Source organism: Leucopleurus acutus, assembly GCF_964270905.1.
Source record: "Leucopleurus acutus genome assembly, chromosome: 6".
NCBI lineage: Eukaryota > Metazoa > Chordata > Mammalia > Artiodactyla > Delphinidae > Leucopleurus > Leucopleurus acutus.
The window spans coordinates 104,449,331-104,457,707 of record NC_139149.1 but is presented as its reverse complement, the minus strand read 5'-3'; the positions used below and the strand labels follow the sequence as shown (position 1 = coordinate 104,457,707).

The 8,377-nt window shown below is 37.6% G+C and overlaps 1 pseudogene across 1 annotated transcript; it reads left to right on the top strand.

Annotated features, from left to right (window-relative positions):
• Positions 1-6,407: 6,407 nt before the first annotated feature.
• Positions 6,408-7,564, top strand: LOC309962686 (proteasome subunit alpha type-2-like; annotated as a pseudogene). Its single transcript has one exon. The product of its transcript is annotated as a proteasome subunit alpha type-2-like (transcript).
• The last annotated feature ends 813 nt before the right edge of the window (positions 7,565-8,377 follow it).

Below are 8,377 nucleotides of genomic sequence, written 5' to 3'. Positions count from 1 at the left end.
TTCTGGAGCTTTATCTGCAGGCCACATTCAGTGGAAGGAAAATTGAGCTGTGTTCTAAGAATAATTCTTTATTTTGCTCCAAAGCCCTCATCAGTCTTTCAACCTATTTGAGAACCTGTTAGGGAAAAGAATAAAAATATCTCCTTACTCGCCAGCAATGTAGAGGAATGATCAAGAATGAATAAAAGGAATTCCTTCAGCCCGAGACAGAATGTATCATTATTGCTTTGCTTCCATTGAACTGGTAGGGTATCTGAGACCCAGAAAGGGATGGTGAACTAGCCAGTGATACCGAGGAACTCTGGTCTAAGCCTTCTTCTCTTCTTTACCCTCTTGGGGGATCTCTATGGCTTTGTAGACCATACATGTCGATGACTCTTACATTTCTTTCTCTAGCCCTAGTGTCCAACTGCATATACAACTTTGTATATGCTTTACAAAGTTGTTTGCTTTACAAAGGTGTTTGCTTTACACCTTTACTTGAAGATCTGATTGGTATTTGAGTCTTCATATTCAAAGTGGAACTCATGACTTTTGCTCCCAAATTGCTCTTTGCTTGTCTCCCTTAGGAGGGACCACCATTTGTACTTATTTAAGCCAAAATGTCTAAGAGTCATCTTTGGTTTCCCTGGCCTCATTCTCTACATCCAATTCATGAGTAAGACTTTAAATTTATATCTTTATTTCCATCTCTCCATGTCCAATGTGAATACTCTAATGTAAACCATCGCCACTTCTCAATGGGTTGACAGCAGTAGCTCTGAATTGGTCTCTCTTCTTTCATTTTTTTAAAAAAATTTATTTATTATTTATTTTTGGCTACGTTGGGTCTTCATTGCTGCGTGCAGGCTTCTCTACTTGCCGTGACCGGGGGCTACTCTTCATTGCGGTGTGCGAGCTTTTCATTGTGGTATCTTCTCTTGTTGCAGAGCATGGGCTCTAGGCACGCGGGCTTCAGTAGTTGTGGCACGTGGGCTCAGTAGTTGTGGCTCATGGGCTCTAGAGCTCAAGCTTAGTAGTGGTGCACGGGCTTAGCTGCTCCGCGGCATGTGGGGTCTTCCCGGACCAGGGCTCAAACCCATGTCCCCTGCATTGGCAGGCAGATTCTTAATGACTGCACCACCAGGGAAGCCCTCTTCTTTCATTCTTGACTCTTATAATCTATTCTCCACTGTGAAAGTTAATGTGAAACTCTAAAAATATTAACCAGATCTTTTTACCCTGGTTCTTGTTTTAAAATGTCCACTGGCTTCCCATTGTTTTTCAGGTGACATTCAAACCTCCCATCATGGCAGCAGGGTCTTACATGATCTGGTTTATCTCCCTCCTCTTTCATCTTCTTGCTCTGGCTTCCTTTAGTCCTCCCACGCACCAATCTTGACCTACCTTAAGGTCTTTGCACCTGCTATTTCCTCTGCTGGGAATCTTTCCCCTTTTCACAGAGCTGTCTCTTTTCCATGTTTTAAGTATCAGTTCTAAGGCCCCTTCCTCAAGAAGTCATCTCTGAATACTCTTTCTAAATCAGTGTTCCCCTGCCCACCCTTAATCCCTATTCATCACATCACTCAGTTTAATTGCTTTGTAAGACTAATCACAAATGGCAATTATCCAGCTTATTCATTTACTTGTTTATTGAATTTCCACCACCTCCCTGCCTCTTTCCAAGTAGGTTGTAAGCTCTAGGTGAGCAAATGACTTGTCTGTCTTCAAAGAGGCAGTATGGAGCTCTCACATCCTGGAGACAGATTTCTTGCATTCCAAGTCCAGCCTTGCCACTTTCTAGGTATGTGGCCCTGGAGAAATTATTTAACCTCTCTGTCCTCCATTGCTAAATGATGGCCACAAAAGTTCCTGCCTCATAAAATTGTTCTGAAGAGCTCACAACTCATAAGATATCCCTGGTCCAAGAGTACATCCTCAGCAAATGTTAGCTGTCTTTATTGTTAATCACATACTTGCTTAACACGTATGCTAAATGAACAATACATTAACTTTATGTATTCAAGGAAGACTTCTGCTATGTCACAGAATTTAGAATACGCATCGCAAGGGGTTCTCGCCTGGGGGCTGAGAGTACAGTTCTGTCATCCTCGGAAGCTGTTTGGAAGCAGGCTGGGAGAGCTGCAGCTGTGGAGAAAGGTGGGAGTTGGCATGTTGAAATGGAAAATGATAATAATAGAAGCCCAAGTTTATTTAGTACTTATTCTGTGCTAAGTACTGTGACCCATTTTTCTATTTTTTCCCTCAAAATGACGGATGCATCACTGTGACGTTATATTATGAAGCACTTCTTACGGCTCCTATTGCACCAACCTTCTGCAGAAAACAGAAAGTTCGTACAGTCCATTCCCCTACCCTACTCTGCTCATCCTCTACCCCATGCCTAGTTACCACCCATCTTCAACTCTCAACCACAATGCCATTTCCTCAGGGAAGCCTCATCTGACCCTGATGGAATGCTCCAGATCTCCCTGTAATATGTGTTTATCACGGCACCTACCTTCCTTTCTAGCATGCTCCAAACTTACATTAATTTACATGATTATTTAATTAACCTTCTGACTTGATTCTATACTTTGTGAGGTCAGGTTTCTGTCTTGTTTTTCTCACCATTTTATCCCCAGAGTCCAGCAACACCCCTTCCCAGTGGTTGGCACACAGGATATACTTACTGAATAAGAAGTGGGTATCAATACTGCAGCAGAATGAACGCCCCTCTCAAACCTAACTGTGACTCTTATTTGAAGACTGAAAAATGCAAAAACCAGTTTTATTTGAATTGAATTTTTATGCTTATCAACTTCTATGCTTCTCATTTCTTTCCCAACAGAACTTAACCCAAGATAATGATGAAAAACAAAATTTGTCTTAAGCTCTAAAAGAAAAGAGAAGTCACAGAAAGAAGGAAATTGAAGAGAGATAGCAGAGGGGAGTGAAAGATGAAACCAGGACACTTTCTAGCATCTTTAATTTTTTATTCTATTGAGAATATTTAAGAAAAAATGATAAATAATTGTATTTTCCTCTTTGCAGCTAAAAAGACACAGTCTCAACTGAATCTTATACAGAGTTGTCTGTACATTCATTATAACTCCTCTAGAAGAAAAGCTTGATTTTCTTTAAAATTTTAAGTTCTGCTGACAGCATGAAACATATAAATGAAAAAATAGCACCGGTCCAATTAACATTATTTCTTGTTTGTTTTGTTTTGTTTTTTGTTTACGGTACGCGGGCCTCTCACTGTTGTGGCCTCTCCCGTTGCGGAGCATAGGCTCCGGATGCGCAGGCTTAGCGGCCATGGCTCACGGGCCCAGCCGCTCCGCGGCATGTGGGATCTTCCCGGACCGGCGCACGAACCTGTGTCCCCTGCATCGGCAGGCAGACTCACAACCACTGCGTCACCAGGGAAGCCCCAACATTATTTCTTAAGAGTCTGGCTCTACAAAAAAATACTCAAACTCAAAAGAAAGAATAATCAAAGAATAATCAAATAATCAAAGAATAATCAATAACAATATTTTTTATCATTTGATAACAAAGGTCATTCAGTACTTTATTATTCCCATTAAAATAAGAATTACTTTAATTCATTGTGAACCACATAAATGGTTTTGATCGTTCATGCCAGTGATTTCCACTAGGGCTGATGGAATTCAGAGAAAAACACCCAATATCACAATGATGGCAAAAGTGAGGAAATGCCAAAAAGAAACTTGTTTACTCACTCAAGTGACAGTTTATGAGAAGGAGAAATGCTTCTGAGGGGAGAGATCAGATGGTACCTCTAGGAGGAGTTCAGAGGGAAACATGACAGGTTTGAATTCAAAGACAGTTCGTAAGACATTGATCAAGTCCAATTGGGAAGAGACCTATTTCAAATGTAAAGCCAAGTCTCTTGTTTGGAATTTGAATTTTTTCTAGCCTTTAACAAATTAATATTTTAAGCAACAATAAGATTTTCAGAAGGGCATATGAAAGTTATATTTGCCATTTGGGATTAGATGTAAGACCAATAAACTGAAATTACATTATTGATGAAGTTACTGGAAGATCTTCTAATATGAATTGAAGCGAAAAAAGAGAAATTTAGATGAGAAAATTCTTTCTGAACCAGTGTTCAAGCTGAAAAATATGGAGGGAAATGGCAGAAGAGAGTACCAGGAAAAAAATAAAATGAATCAAAATGAAGAACTTCAGAATAGGTGGGGAGTCTAGAATTCACCTTTTTAATTTTTCAAAAGTTTTTTTTTTGTTCTTTTTATTTTAATTTATACAAGCAATTTATAAACTTTCTATATTTCTTCTACAGGAATATATCTCTTTGAACTCTCTATCTAATGAGTCAGTTTTGGAAAACTATTTTCCTACATAATTATCCATTTCATCTAATTTTTCAAATGTATTTGTATAGAGGTCTGCAAATTAATCTTATTTTAAAAGTCTTCTATTTCAGTGATTATTTCCCCCAATGCATTAATTTTGTGTATTTGTGCTTTCTCCTACAATTAAGTTAGTGTTCTATTCATTTTGTTACTGTTTAAAAATTAATATTTTGTCTTACTAATTAGATATGCTGCTTTTCTGTCATCTCCCTCATTAATTTCTGTTTTTATAGTTATTATTTATTTCCTTATCTTATATTTTGGTTTATTTATTTATTTTAAAGCTTTTAAAAAATTTATTTATTTTATTTAATTTATTTTTGGCTGTGTTGGAACTTTGTTGCAGTGCGTAGGTTTTCTCTAGTTGTGGCGAGCAAGGGCTACTCTTTGTTGCGGTGCGCAGGCTTCTCATTGCAGTGGCTTCTCTTGTTGCAGAGCACAGGCTCTAGATGTGCAGGCTTCAGTAGTTGTGGCTCACGGGCTCAGTAGTTGTGGTGCATGGGCTTAGTCACTCTGTGGCATGTGGGATCTTCCCAGAGCAGGGCTTGAACTTGTATTCCCTGCATTGGCAGGCGGATTCTTAACCACTGCACCACCAGGGAAGCCCATGGTTTATTTTTTGTTGTAGTGGTGGTGGGTTTTTTTTGGCTTTTATGAGTTGGGAGTTTAGCTTTAAAAAAATATTTTCTTGTATTGACAAAGTATTTAAGCCTTCGAATTTTCCTCTCTTAACAGATTTAAATTTATCCCACAGATTCTGAATTCTAGTGTTTCAACCAATTATAAAGATTAATGAGGAACGGTGAGTCTTTGGCTTCTCTTACCTATATATTAGGCTCTATGTCAAAATCTCTCAAGCACTCAGTTTTGCTATCATAATTCTTTAATAATATGGCTTGTAATACTGATTTCAGTGTACAGACATTAGAAAGTTTAATAGATTTTTGGAGGTTTTATGAATGATAAGTAGGCCCATTGGTCATGTCTTAGAGAATAATAAATATCTGAGTCAAAAATAATATAATAATTTTTAGAAGTTCTGTTCTTTTGGTTATAAAGCTCTTTGTACTTAATAGCTATTTGATAGCAGTGATTTTCAATTGAAAAATTTTAAAACAAACTTTTTGTTTTGGAATGATTTCATATTTACAGAACTGTTGCAAAGATAATACAGAGTTCCCATAGTCTTCAACCAATTTCCCCTGTTGTTAATATCTTAGGTTATCATGGTACATCTGTCAAAACCGAGAACCAATATTGGTACACTGTACTGTGAACTATACTCCAGACTGTATTTGGATTTTTCAATTTTCCGTTAATGTTCTTTCTGTTCCAAGATCCAATCCAGGGAATCACATTACATTTAGTTGTCATATCTCCTTAGTCTCCTCTGGCCTGTGCCAGTTAAATAGCAGCTTTCAAATTTCCAGGAGGAAGGGTCTTTCAGCTTTTTAAAAAATACTTTATTAATAATTACTGGTTTTACTGCATTGTCATCAGAGAGTTATTTTTCTGTCTTATGCAACTTACTATTGTTTCCCCTGTGACCTAATATTTGATCACTTTTGTAAATCGACTATGTGTTCCTGAGAAGAAAATATGCTTTCTATTATCAGGGTTAAAGTTCAGTATAGGTCTGTAAGAGCTATCTTGTTAAATATGTTATTTAGGTCTTCTACATATTTATTTATTGTCTATTTATCTTGTACTGAGAGTGGAAATCTCCTATTATTAGTATGTTTCCTTTTCTCTTTGCATCTCCTATGGTTTTGCTTAATAAAACTAGCTTCGACCTTATTTAGTGCTTTGATGCTCAGAGATGTTTGATCTTTTTTGTGAATTTTAAAACAGTATTTATATGGACCTTGGTTATCTTTAATGAATTTTGGCTTGAATTCTATTTATTTGAGACATCAGAATCTGAAAACTTGCTTTCTTATTATTTATATTTTCCTAGTATATTTTTGCTCATTTCGTTTAAACCTCTGAATCGCTTTGTTTTACATGTGTCCCTTGAATACAGCATAAAGTTAGATCTTGCTCTGTGAATATAATTGAGATTTATTTCTTTTAATAGGTGAGTTAAGTCCATTTATTGATGGGTTTTTGTGTTTGGTCTTAACTTTTTCAAATTATTTTCTATGTACTGTACTGTTTTCTGTGTTTCTTTATGTGATGTGTTTTTTTCTTTAATTTTTTTTCCTTTTGATATTTAGGAAGGTTTTACTTTTCTAGTAGTTACTTTTGCACTGTTATCTTTTTTGAAGGCCTCCATTCCTCTGTTTTATTATTTAATCTTCACTATCTGGTTTGGGAGTTTTTAATGTTATCCTTTGATACCCACCAACTGCCTACTCAACAATCAGTGAACTCACTCTGCTTTCCTCACTGATGAGTGGGCATGTGAGTTGTTTCTAGTTTTTGGCAATTATGAATAAAGCTACTATAAATGACAAAAAAGGGATCTCCAGGTAAAGATGGTGGGGCACATTTATAGCTTTTCGCTGACCGCTTTCAGCCTGTATCTAAAACTTGTCCAGATTGAATATGCTTTGTCTGCTGTAGCTGGAGGAGCCCCTTCAGTGGGAATTATAGATGCAAATGGTGTGGTATCAGCAACTGAGAAGAAACAGAAATCCATTCTGTAAGATGAGTGAAGTGTGCACAAAGTGGAAGTGATGACCAAGCATAGAGGTTTGGTGTACGGTGGCATAAGTCCAGATCTCAGAGTGCCGGTGCACAGAGCTGGAAAACTAGTTCAGCAATCTATCTTGTTTACTGCGAAACCATTCTCACAACTCTGCTAGTACAGAGCTTAACTTCTGTGATGCAAGAATACACCCAGTCAGGTGGTGTGCCTCCACTTGGAGGTTTTTTTAACTATTTGTGGTTGGAATGAGGGATGACCATATTTATTTCAGTCAGATCCATCTGGACCTTACTTTGCCTAGAAAGTCACATCAATGGGAAAGAACTATGTGAATAGGAAATCTTTCCTTGAGAAAAGACATAACCAAGATCTGGAACTTGAAGATGCCACTCATACAGTCAAATTAATCCTAAAGGAAAGTTTGGAAGGGCAAAGGACAGAAGATTACATAGAAGTTGGAATCTTCAGCGAAGCCAGGTTTACAAGTCTTACTCCAGCTGAAGTTAAGGATTACTTAGCTGCCCTAGCATAATAATAAAGTGACTGAAAAATCCAGAATTTCAGACAATCTATCTACTTAAACGTATCTAAATTATACTTTGTCTTGTCAACTTTTTGCATACTTATTTCTACATAGTTTAATGGACTGATATTTTTAAAATGACATGTAAATCATAAAAAATTGTTAAAAAAAAGTGCCCCACACCCTTTTATACCTCCATTCTTTCCTCAATGGTCTTCCCACTGATTAGAGAACACCTCTGCCATAGTGTGTGACTCCTACTTTTTGTTCAAAACTCAGCTCTGAAGGAAACTCATTTATGAAATTTTCCTGGAACTCCCCCCAAGCTGGGTTAGGTGCCCCTCTTATATTCAGCCCTGTAGCACAAAATTTGAAGCCTCCCAATAAATCTAATCACAAATTAATTCCCAGCTTTGTCTCTCACTATGGTCCATCATAGGTTTATAGGCAGGTTTGCATAGTGGTTAAGAGAGAGGACTCTGATATCAGACTGCTAGGATTAAAATTCTGGTTCTACTATTTCTAATTATGTGACCTTGGGAGAATTTCCTAATTCTGAGTCTCTTTCTTTTTAAAAAATTAATTAATAATTAATTATTAATTTTTGACTGTGTTGGGTCTTTGTTGCTGCATGTAGGCTTTCTCTAGTTGCGACGAGCAGGGGCTACTCTTCGTTGTGGTGCCCAGGCTTCTCATTGCGGTGACTTCTCTTATTGCAGAGCACAGGCTCTAGGTGCACGGGCTTCAGTAGTTGTGGCATGTGGGCTCAGTAGTTGTGGCTCGCGGGCTCTAGAGCACAGGCTCAGTAGTTGTGGCACACAC